The sequence below is a fragment of the Danio aesculapii genome, chromosome 14 (genome assembly GCF_903798145.1).
Source record: "Danio aesculapii chromosome 14, fDanAes4.1, whole genome shotgun sequence".
NCBI classification, from domain to species: domain Eukaryota; kingdom Metazoa; phylum Chordata; class Actinopteri; order Cypriniformes; family Danionidae; genus Danio; species Danio aesculapii.
Window position 1 is genome coordinate 53,676,173 of NC_079448.1, and position 13,302 is coordinate 53,689,474.

General features: G+C 34.5%; 1 long non-coding RNA gene across 2 annotated transcripts; it reads right to left on the minus strand.

Moving 5' to 3' along the window:
• Window positions 1–7,237: 7,237 nt before the first annotated feature.
• LOC130240981 (uncharacterized) lies at window positions 7,238–12,663 on the minus strand. Of its 2 annotated transcripts, XR_008838819.1 has the most exons (5): window positions 12,260–12,663; window positions 12,047–12,146; window positions 11,358–11,427; window positions 10,696–10,875; window positions 7,241–7,592 (listed from the first exon to the last, which is right to left on the minus strand). It is a non-coding gene; the product is annotated as an uncharacterized LOC130240981 (long non-coding RNA). The 2 variants fall into 2 exon arrangements; XR_008838818.1 differs by having other exon boundaries at window positions 7,238–7,592; window positions 12,047–12,663.
• Window positions 12,664–13,302: the final 639 nt, after the last annotated feature.

Consider the following 13,302-nt stretch of genomic DNA (forward strand, 5'->3'; position numbering starts at 1 on the left):
GAAAGAGACGTGGGTGCAAAAATTCTGCTGACGGTAATCTTTTCTCCTACTTGAAGGAACAAAAGTGAATATTAGCCAGCTCTAAATTTAAATTAGCATGACCAAACTGTACACAAACACCAAATATGTCAAGCAGACTTGTTCTGAATAACAAAACTAACACATCTGAATACATCTCAGACGTGAGGCGCATAAGTTAACTTTCAGTGTTGATATGGTGGCAACAACTATAAGCTGTTGACTTTTATTTATTTTTTTTTTTTTGGGAGCAAGCACAATTTAATCCGTTTTATTTGCATAAATACATTTCCCGTACCCCTGAGTACTTTGTGCATGTGGATGACATGCAAATTAGCCAAATTTGGACACTCTTCTTCTCGTACTTGGGCACAGAGGATCATCACTGCCCATGCATGGCCTTCTAGTCATGCAGAAAGGTTACTGTGGCTTTCCAATTGGATTCATGTAGGGAAATTAATTATGTCTGGGAAGCAACTACACTGTAAAATTAGTTTTGGGCAGCTGTGGGCTACGGTTTTTGCCAGAGCAGAATCTCTTCATCATGAGCTGACTGTTAATTAAAGAAACCTTTCAAGACGTTGGTGGGAGTATCGGGCCTCCATCTGTGCATCACTCAGCCACTTTTCATCGGACGCCGTCGTAATTTCCCTCCACTACAGAGAGTGATGAGATAATTAATGTGCACTCATACAGCTGTATACCATGATAGATGTGTCATGGGAGTTTAGCAGCATGCTAGGATGTGATGGCCACACAAAAGGGGCAAACGCTTCTTGGTGGACGTCAATATTGAAGTCAGGAAAGTTGAGAGCGACAACAGTAAGCCAGTTACCATGGAGATCCAGCGGAGGAGATTTTTATTTTTTATTTTTTAATATTTGCTGTTAGTTTGCTTACTGGATTACCTTATCCCCTTCATTAGAACATTTACCCTTGAGTGTTTTTGGGTTGTTTTCATCCACTGAACTGATTTTGAGTCTTAATTTGGCCATAACTTTCTCTGCATTTCAGCAAATAGAATGATTTTTGTTGACCAATCTTATTTTGACACACATTTTTGGAAAATGCTTTGGAAATCAACAAACTTTGGACAAATTTCTCACCCTTTTGTTATGTTGGTGGCTGTTTTTGCCCCATTGACTTTTATTATAATCACATTTTGTCATTGCAAAGAGACCATATTATCATGCAGTCTTTATTTTTGCTGGTATTTCCTGTTGGGAAGAGGTCCAATTTGTCATTTTTACTGTTGATCATCAGTTGCAGTGCAAAAAAGCTCAGTTTCTGCCTTCTATATGGAGTATTGTGTGTGTTGCAGGGCCGTGCACGGAGAGTGGCCACTGGAGCCACTGCCCCTTTGACCTCATTGGCTGTGGTGCCCTTCTTGCTCAATTGCGCTTCCCCTTACTTTGCGATCGCAACGGTCCACCATACCTTGGGCCAAAGAGGGCCAGCTGGGGCTTCGGGGCGGAGTGAAAGGAGAGGCGGACTTTGCCTGAGTCTGGTAAAGATAGCATGCCGTTTAAGATGGGCTATTCCATAAAACACCTTATAGGCTAGGGGTCGTTTTGGTCTTATGATCGCCTTTGTTTCCCTTTTAAATGTAAGGCTGTTGCATAAAATAATAAAGTTTTAATTTATAAGGGACATTTCCTTGCTGCGTCCTTCTTGATGTTTCAATAACGCATAATAATCTTCACACCATATTAAAGACACAGCAGCCAGTGAAGGTTGTTGAGAGTTTGTCAAGTTTAAAAGGTGTGTTTGTGCATGATACATGCGCGTTTAGATGCCTGTATGTGAGTGTGAGACCTGGCAGAAAAGCACGTTTACTTGACAGCTCTGTTGTTGCCGTAAGCAGCTGAGTTTCGTTTTTTCTTTTTTCTTTTGGAGATAATGCACAATATGAAAACAGCCGAAAGACATAAAACTTTACCAATGACGTGTCCACTTTTGTAGGCTTAAAACAAAAGTGTCATGCCTTGATAAAGTAGCCTAAGCTATATTGAAATAATTTAAAGAATTTAAAATATCGGATATAATAAAATCACATTAAATAAACCAATATAAAACAGACAAAAGCTATAACTATGTAGTTATATACAATACATAAATTAAACCGTTTTTAAGCCATATTAAACTTTCATTTTACAAAGGCCAGGCCTGTATAGCTATCTGGAAGAAAAAGATTTTAGATATTTTCTAAAAACAATAAACACTGGAGGAGGCTTAAATATTATTTATAAAGTATTTGGATGTGATGATATTAATCAAATCGTGTCAACAGAGCCTAGTTTCTGCTTCACTCACCTAAAAAAATGCTATCTTCTTTTCTGTCATCCAGTCCTGAGCAGCGTCGCTTTACAAATGCATTGGGGAAAACTGCAAATACAAAATGTGTTCAGTCCTCAAACAAGTGTTTGTTTTTATATGATGTGGTAAAATGTGAAAATGAAATTTTAAATACATGTAGAGCTTTACTAGTGAATAGCTACTGAGCGCAACTAAATACAGGCTATAGTTTACTTGCTCTTATGTGCTGAAACACTTAACACTTTACCTAAGATCACCAAATAATATGCAACATCCTTAAATAAAGGGGAATTACCTAGTATTAGGTGTCATAACCTAGGGAAAAGTTAATGTTTTAGGTCTCTCTGGAGCATTTGTCTGAATGTTTGACTATGTCTATCAAAACAAGGATGTTCTAAAATACATTTCATACAGAGTTATTACCGGAGAATTTCTGTGGGGTTATATTATGGATGGTGCACTGGATCCCTCCGTTAGTGGCGAGACCACTCGATACATGATGCCAACAGTCAGTCAGTGAGTAAACAAATAATGAATGAAAATATACAGGCCTGTGTGTACATACAATGTAATGCTGAACAGTAACGTCTCGTTAGTTTGTTTCAGTTGTCTTCATTTAAATGCTTTGTGATGTGATGGTGTGCTTCATCTGCTTGATTCCCGCTTAAGTGGGCGGGTTGTGTGATGTTTGATTTGGGGGACATTGTGGGGGTGGGATTTGCATGACACGTTGCGAGCTACTAGCCTGACAGTGGAAACGCAACATGATTTCGGCCTCACTACTCAACCTCCCGGGCGATTGGCCCGGCCCAATAAAAGCCCTGGCTTGCATTGGCCCGACAGTGGAAATGCAGCTAATGACCTTCACGACCAATCACAATTAAAGGTTAGCTGGAAATGGACGTTTTAAAAACTTCAGTATTGATTGGCACTGAATTCTGTATCGTGACAACTCTAATATGGAAGTCAATTAGGCAAAAACAGCCACCAACATAACGAAAGGGTAGTCAATTTAAGCAGTACACAAGGCTTAAAAACATTTTTGCTGAAACTGACTCTTATAATGCAAGTTAAACAGCTACTTTATAAGTTAAAACAACATACAAGCAAAACAAAGATGAATACCTGTGGCTCCTATGGTAAAAACGAGCACTTATGAAGTGAAACAATCAGTCTGTACAAGAAACTTAAGATTATTTACAAATGCATTACCTCTTATTCAGAGTCTTGGCAAACACGTCTTCACATCTTTAAGCATAATGTAATGTTGTGTAATTATGTAACATGTTATTAAGTTTTAAATAAAGTTGTAACACCATCAGTTCTGCCAAATAGCAATGAACAACAAAGATCAAGTCAAGTTTTATTGTCATTCAGCTACATGTGTGGACATATGTGGAATGAATGTCTCGCAGGACCACAGTGCTACATAAACATAATCATTAATAATGTACACAACACTGGATGTAAGAGCTATAAACTTATACATAACTAACATCCCAAGGAGGTAATCTAACTAATAACTATCTTATAAATACCTGATTATACACTAAAATGAAGACGGACTACAAGTGCTTTTACTCAAGACAGAACAATATTGTGCAAGATATTGTTCTAAAGAGATATCGAAGGTTGAAGAAAACAAATAGTGCAACATGAATGTGTGGTCCATTCACAAGTAAACATTACATTCTTTATTGAGTCCTTGTAAGATGAAGCTTGAGTAAAGTGTCCAGTGAATATGGAGAGAGATTGGTTGTACAGGTGGTTTGTCAAGCCCACTCACCTGTGTGAGGTAAAGTCTGAAATGCACAATGTTTTTTTGTTTGTTTGTTTGTATTAGAGATATGGAGTGATTGTAAGAAAGTGTCTGGTGCAAATGGGTGCAAGCGTCAGTTAGATCAAGGGTTAACACACTTTTCAGTCCACAACCCCAAAATAATAACTCCAATTACTCACAACCTCCAATATCCTTATAAACACATAAGCACACAAACGTTGTACAAACACACTAATAAAAATGAGCATATTACAACACAAAAAGTGCAACAGTCTAACAAACATATCATTTTTATAGCCATTTATTCATTCAATTAATATTAACTTCACTTGATTTTGAAGAAAGTCTTCCATGTTCATTCATGGCCTTTATTTGTGATGTGTGTGTGAGTGTTGTAAAGGTTTCAAAGTTTAACATTAGCATATTGACAGTGTTGTTAATCTAACATAATCAGCCCAGGGGTCCAAATCCAGTGAAATAAATAAATAAATAAATAAATAAATAAATAAATAAATAAATAAATGAATGAATGAATAAATAAAGAATGGAAATGCTGATGGCTTTATTTGCATGCTGTTGATTTTTTTTTTAAAATAATTTAACTATAATTACATTAAAGAGCTTAGAGTGACCAAGAGGCGACACTCAATAGAACGTTCCAATGCAACAGCAGAGCCCAGCAACAGCCCCGGATTCCGCCATTTTGGAGTAAAAGCGGTCGGCTGTCTATTGGATCTTATTGCTGTTGCGATGGCAAGCAGCTGCTTTGTTTTTTATTTATTTATTTGAAAAGCACATTAAAGCTGAGATACAACCTGAAAGACGACATTACAACACTTACTATCACAATCATCAGCACTTTTAATAGTTTATTTTACAGACTCCTAATATGCTGTTGTTCTATTAGAATTTTCATTCCAAAATGGTCGCCGCGCCATCTAGTGGCTGTTTAACAAATCCCACTTGAGTGGCGCCTCTTGGTGATTCTATGCTCTTTGATTACAGTTAGAATTATTAGCCCCCCTGAATTATTAGCCCTCCTGTTTATTTTCCCCCCAATTTCTGTTTAACAGAGAGCAGATTTCAAATCATAATAGTTTTAATACCTCATCTCTAATAACTGATTTATTTTATCTTTGTCATGATGACAGTAAATAATATTTGACTAGATATTATTCAAGACACTTCTATACAGCTTAAAGTGACATTTAAAGTCTTAACTAGGTTAATTAGGTTAACTAGGCAGGATAGGGTAATTAGGCAAGTTATTGTATAACTGGTTTGTTCTGTAGACAGTCTGAAAAAAATAGCTTAAAGGGGCTAATAATTTTGACTTTAAAATGGTTCTTAAATTAAAAACTGCTTTTATTCTAGCCAAAATAAAACAAATCAGACTTTCTTCAGAAGAAAAAATATGATCAGACATGCTGTGAAAATTTTCTTGCTCTGTTAAACATCATTTGGGAAATATTAAAAAAAAAAATTAAAAATCAAAGGGCGGCTAATAATTCTGACTTCAATGATATATTTTTAACTATTAAATATTTAAACTGTTTAATTATTAAATGTTGTTTTTAATCTGTAGGCTATGGATAAAATATGGTAATTCTCATAGTTAAAATGTATTTGATTTTTGGATCAATGAGTTGGATCATCTTCATAAATAATAAGTTCTTCATTAGTTCTTGAGTCTGTGTGTAAATACATACATAAATGATAAATAGGATGGAAATAAATGTCTGATTTAACTGGAACTACGTCAAAATTACTTACGACTTACTTAGAAATGATAGTACAAATGATGCAATTTTGGAGTGAACTATCCTTTTTAAGTTCTATGCTGTGTTCAAAATGTAAATTCACAAAAGTTTGATTTCGTCTTTTCCTAGAAAGAGCATCAGATTAAGGTCAAAGCCACAAGAAGTGCCTGACTCAAAATGTGAGTCAATTTTTTTTGTCTTTTTGGACTTTGTTGAGTTCGTCATGGTCAATGCACAATTCCTGCCCCAGCGCACTGTGATTATTTAAAGTCATTACCATGAAAATCCAGCCAGTGCAAGTTATAGAGAATGACAGGATGTAACTAAATGCAATGATGTCCAAATGCCTTCTCTCTCTAACTGGGTTGGATGTTTGGCTTCCCTTTTGGCCTTAATTTATTTTTTATCTTGTGGTGCTTCTAAATTGTCTATCTGCCTATTTATAGTTGACAATTGACACTGATTTTAATTTACATATACAGTATTAGGGTGACATGGTGGCTCAGTGGTTGGCACTGTTCCCTCACAGCAAGAAGGTCGCTGGTTCGAGTCCTGGCTGGCCCAGTTGTCATTTCTGTGTGGAGTTTGCATGTTCTTCCCATGTTGGTGTGGGTTTCCTCCGGGTGCTCCGGTTTCCCCCACAGTCCAAACACATGCGCTATAGGGGAATTGAAGAAACGAAACTGGCCGTACACTGTAAAAAATTTCCTTGTAAAAAAACGGTAATCTACTGGCAGCTGTGGTTGCCAGCATCATACTGTAAAAATACAGTGCCCTACCGTTTTTTAAATTAACAGTATGATACTGTTTTTGTTAGCAACGGTATTCTACTGTTGTGGAACTGTAAAAATACAGTACCCTGCCGTTTTAAATTTACAGAATGATACTGTTTTTGTTAGCAACAGTAATCTACTGTTGTGGAACTGTAAAAACACAGTGCCCTGCTGTTTTAAATTAACAGCATAATACTGTTTTGTTAGATACAGCATACCACTGTTATTGTAATGTAAAAATACAGTGCCCTACCTTTTTTACATTTTATCTACAGCATACTTCTGTTATTTAGAAGCATAAAGCTGTTAAATTACAAGCCATATTTTAACCATAATATTTCCAATTAAAATGCCATTATAGACTACCTTTTTATTTGCCTTTGGATTCAAAAAGAGAAATAAACCCAAGTTATATTTCACAATTTTATTTTCAAACAACACAAGATAAAATATGCATAATGTTTGTGAAAATATTTAGCCAAAGAACAGGCAAAAATTGTAAGTTCTCAAGAAATGTTGAGATCACATTCAGCACTGTACAACAAAAAGCAACTTACCGAATGTCTTAGAAAAAAATAGTAAATAGCCGCTTTGCAATTTAGTCTTGGATATAAAATAAAAAATATATAGCCCCAAAATGAGCTTTCAGCAAAAAAAAAAATTAAATAAAAATAAAAAATAAAAAATGGCCTCTGGTTTATATAACAATATTGCAAAAGTAGGGGGGGGGGGGGTTGCCAGCTAGCTACATTTTAAATAAAGTCCCATCAAAAAAAGTCCATTAGTTTCTTTAAAAGATTTGAAACCTTGGGGTTTACGGTCATGGTCTTCTCATGAACTTTTGCCGGTCTTGCCAGTTTTTTTTGTTTTTTTTTTGATGTCACATTTCCCCTCGCAGCCTTCCCCTCGCAGGTTCCCTTCTCTGGATTTATCCCAGCACAGCATCTGAATAATAAGAATAAAAGACTTTCTGTGAACAAGGTTTTAAAACTGTATGATTTACAAAAATAAACAGACTATCTGCAAAAGAGTGATTTTTTTTTTTGTTCTGAAAGAAATTTTTAGTGAAAAGCACATGCATTTTTGCAGCACTAAAATAATTTTCTGTTCATTTTTCTGTTCAAGATCTGTTTCTTTTTTAAATCTGTTTAACAGAGCAAGGAAATGTTCACAGTATGTCTGATAATATTTTTTTCTTCTGGAGAAAGTCTTATTTTATTTCGCCTAGAGTAAAAGTAGTTATACATTTTTTAAAAACCATTTTAAGGTCAAAATTATTAGCCCCTTTGAGCAATATTTTTTCAATAGTCTACAGAACAAACCATCGTCATACAATAACTTGCCTATTTACCCTAACCTGCCTAGTTAACCTTATTAACCTAGTTAAGCCTTTAAATGTCACTTTAAGCTGTATAGAAGTATCTTGAAGAATATCTAGTCTAATATTATGTGACTGTCATCATGGTACAAGATGAAAATAAATCAGTTATTAGAAGATGAGTTATTAAAACTATTATGTTTAGAAATGTGCTGAAGAAATTTTTTCCTACTTTTTTCCTAGTTATATATATGTATAATTTTTTCCCCAATTTCTGCTTAACAGAGAGAAGATTTGTTCAACATTTCTGAACATACTAGTTTTAATAACTAATTTGTAAAAACTAATAACTGATTTCTTTTATCTTTTCCGTGATGACAGCACATAATATTTGCCTAGATATTTTCTTAAGATACCAGTGTCCAGCTTAAAGTGACATATAAAGGCCTAACTAGGTTAATTAAAGTCATTGTATAACGATGGTTTGTTCTGTAGACAATCGAAAAAATATATTGCTTAAGGGGGCTAATAATTTTGACCTTAAAATGTTTTTAAAAAATTAAAATCTACTTTTATTCTAGCTAAAATCACACAAACTTTCTCTAGAAGAAAAAACATTATCGGAAATTCTGTGAAAATTTCTTTGCTCTGTTAAACATCAATTTGTAAATATTGAAAAAATAAAAAAATTCAAGAAGGCTTCACCTGCGCGCGCGCACGCACACACACAAACACACACACACACACACACACACACACATACACACTACATATATAGTATCAGGATAAATGAGCGCCCTCTTTAAAAAAAAAATATTTTTATAAAATCCTCAGTGAATATAGACAATATATATTGGTGCATTTAAACAAAACTGTTTTATTTAACAGTTATATCTATTAGAGTAATAGTTTCTTCCTGTTTATTATTAAAGTTGTATTTATTTTTTTCATCAAAATATTCATTGGCGTGTACTAAGTTTTTTAGCTCAAATTTTGGCTTTGGTACTGACTAATCCAATGTTTATGCACAAATATATAATTGTAAAACACTCTATTCAAAATATTAATTTGAAAGACAGATTTTTGAGAGGCAATGTTTAAAAAGGCTATTCTGCTCTAAAGGGGTGCATTTATTTGATCAAAAATAAAGTAAAAATGTTTAATTATAAAATGTTACTACACAATTTAAATAACTCAAATTTTTCACATTTGTATCTGTTCTTATTGAACATAGTTTCACATTTAATTTATTCCTGTGATGTATAGCTGAATTTTCATCATCATTACATTAGTCTTCAGTGTCACATAATCCTTCAGAAATAATTATTATATTATTGGTACAAAACCACTAATATTGATTCTTATAATTATCAGTGCTGAAAAAAGGCTTCATCGTATTTTGGAAACTGATACATTCTTTTACGATTCTTTGATTAAAAAAAAAAGTAAAACTAAAATTGTAATCTTTTTTGCATTATAATAAATGAATTTACTTTCATTCATTCATTTTCTTTTCAGCTTAGTCCCTTTATTAATCTGGGGTCGCCACAGCGGAATGAACCGCCAACTTATCCAGCTTATGTCTTACGCAGCGGATGCCCTTCCAGCTACAACCCATCACTGGGAAACACCCATGCACTCTCATTCACACACATACACTACAGACAATTTTAGCTTACCCAATTCACCTGTACCGCATGTCTTTGGACTCGTGGGGGAAAGGGAAGTACCCGGAGGAAACTTTCTTGCGACCTTCTTGCTGTGAAGCGACAGAACTACCTACTGAGCCACTGCGTCGCCTAGTTTACTTTCATGCTTGAACAATATATTTTGATGAATAAAAGTAAATAATTTTCAATGGTACTTTAAAATAGTATTGTATAATGTGTATTGACATGGTGGCACAGCAGGTAGTGCTGTCGCCTCACAGCAAGAAGGTTGCTGGTTCGAGCCTTGGCTGGGTCAGTTGACGTTACTGTGTGGAGTTTGCATGTTCTGCCCGTGTTCGCATGGGTTTCCTCCGGGTGCTCCGGTGTCCCCCACAAGTCTAAAGACATGCGGTATAGGTGAATTGTGTAGGCTAAATTGTCCGTAGTGTATGAGTGTGAATGACTGTATGGATGTTTCCCAGAGATGGGTTGCAGCTGGAAGGGCATCCGCTGCATAAAACGTGCTGGATAAATTGGCAGTTCATTCCGCTGTGGCAACCCTGGATTAATAAAGGGACTAAGCCGAAAAGAAAATGAATGAATAATGTGTATTGTATTGTTTCACATAGTGATGACAACAACAATAAATGTTTATTCTGTGCCGATGATTATATTAAGCATCAAAAGAATTATGTGACACTAAAGGCTATTTTTAATTATGATGATTAAAATTCAACTTTACAACACAAGAAATAATAACATTTTAAACTACATTCAATAAAATACCAGTAAATGATTTAATTAGTTTATGACAAATTTATAATATTTAACTGACATTTCACTATATTACAGTTTTTGCTGTATTTGTCTTTGTTTTTATTACAGTATTGTTCAGCCTTTGTGAGCACAAGAAGCTTATTATACAAAAAATATATATATTACCTATAAATTGCTAATTCCAAACTTTTCACTTGTAGTATATACACACAAACACACATGTGACAAGTTGGACATAATATTCTATTCCATGAAGTCCTCATGCTAAATTAAACAAAAAAATATGTAAGTGCAAACATATTACCTTTAAAGGAATTCCAGTGTGCATGCTGTTTCCTCCTGGTACTGCAAACTGAAGATGTTGTACAAAGAAAACACTGCAGCAAGTCCAGAAAAAAATGTGGCTGCACACCCTCACAGATTACTCTCCCTTCCATGCTGATCATCCATTGTTTCATCCACTGGCCCGGAGTAACATCTGGACCTTTAATAAAATCATTGATTAAAGTGTTATTTAAGAATTATTCTGGAGATTAATTCTGTGATTTATCATTTATTTTGAAAGGCTTGGTGTAGAAAGAGCCATGATAAAATTATGCAATAATTTTCAATAATGCAATAACATTTTTCAAAATTAAAATAAATATTTAAATAACTATAATAACAACTACATGAAATCAGGTAATCTGAGATTCAAAGAAAATGAAAAGTGACAAAATGTCTTAAGCATGTGTTAAAAAATTGACAATAGTATGTCGATAGTAATACTAAAGGATAACTAGACTTCTAAAAAGCAAGTTTATTTCTTTCAAGTATCAGATCAAAACAAATACACACAATTCAAATTAAATGAGACTTTGCTTTAATAAAATAAAATTGAATGAATCTATTTCCTCAAATACAAACCAGCAAAGTATATAGCGAGACAAATCAGATTTCTTCCTATCCTAATCACAAAATACTTACCATGCAGGATCAAACGAGGAGTCACAGGCAGGTTACCCATCTTTTCAAGATCAGCAGTGGTGGCAGACATCTATTGGTCAAAAATAAATTGTAAAGAAATTGTAATTGTAAAGAAAAGCTAAAGTGTAGCTCACAATGTGTTTTCTTTCCTATATCCTTTATGGTGCCTGTAGACGTAAGATTTTAAACCTGCATATTTTTTAAACGTCCTTTTACAGGTAGGAATGCAGCAACGAAAAAAACAATATTTGAAACATTTGTGTGTATTTTCATATGTTTCACATATGACACAACAGTACCACATGTTTCCCCACAACTCTGACAAGAATACATAATGTTATAACAAGATAGTTATCTAGTACTGCACGTTCACAGTACCTTGCTCGGTTACTCCTTACTCACATAAAGATTAAAAGCTCTGCAACTTTAGGTAACGTTACCAAGCATAAAATCTGACCGTAACTCTAGTCAATTTCTATATAAACTAACTGGAATAACATTAAAAATGACAACAGTCTCACTCAATCCTAAAATGTTATTTTTATAAGCATCGGAGTTGCAAATAAAAAGGCGTATCTGTAATCAAATGGACCGAATGTACAAGTTACACATGTAATCACATGAAAACAAAATTAGTCTGTACAATCTTCACTCAAAGTTCATGTAAAATCTAGGTTTAACATTCTTACCTGCGTGTGATCTGAAAATGAGTCCTTCAGCTATCGTTAGCGTGCTAAATTAGGCTAACGTTACCCCTTTCTCCTCTCAAGACATTCACATGGTCAGATCCTGCAATTAAATAAACAGATGCTTAGGTTATGTGTTGATAGGATGTTTATGGCATAATATTTAAATTTAATAAGTAATTTAAAGATAGTACGATCAAAGATAGAGCTTCTTACCTCGTCGAAAATATCCAAATTATCCAATTATCCTTCTTGTAAGTACCATGGAGTTGCAAACAGAGGCACGCAGTTCAAATCTGTCATAAATTGCAGGGCTATGTACCAGTTCAGGTAACCACAAATTATAACGTTCAATCTTTGCACTGTTGCTAAAAGTTCAGGTAAAATATCCATCCAGGCTACAGGAGTAATGTGAGGACTACCGAGTCCTTATGCTAAGCTATATCTTGCTTTTCAAATTCACACAGTCAAATCATTGTTGCAGTTCTGTGTTGATTGAAAGTTTAAATGTGATTTTAAAAATCTAACAGTACTTTACAGGTAGTTAAGTCATGGAGCTGCAAACGTACCACATGTGGATAATCCAAAATGTCGTCGTGTGTGCTCAGAAAAAAATATGGTATACCGGTAATACTGTTAAATTACAGTGCCCTTACTGTTGTTGCTCAACCACTCAAACTCAAGTGAGCAAGTCTTCCCATGATGCATTGTAAAAAAACAGCAACTTGCCGCTTTTACATTAAAACGGTATTTTGCTGTTTATTTTCACTGTAAATTTACAGGAATTTTTTACAGTTAGAACGCTGAGATAAGCTGATTCCTGCAACGCAGAAATAGGCTGTTCTGCAAACTCTCTCATTTCACTCAGTATTCACTTGCAACTTGTTACAACATGTTTAATACTGCATATTATGTTGTTAAAAGCAAAAACATTGTTCATTTTCACTCTTTTGAGCAGTTTTTATCACATGCTGTTTTTGGCCTTAGAACGCTGAGATAAGCTGATTCCTGCAACGCAGAAATAGGCTGTTCTGCAAACTCTCTCATTTCACTCAGTATTCACTTGCAACTTGTTACAACATGTTTAATACTGCATATTATGTTGTTAAAAGCAAAAACATTGTTCATTTTCACTGTTTTGAGCAGTTTTTATCACATGCTGTTTTTGGCCTTAGAACGCTGAGATAAGCTGATTCCTGCAACGCAGAATTTGTCATTTTGCAAACTCTCTCATTTCACTCAGTATTCACTTGCAACTT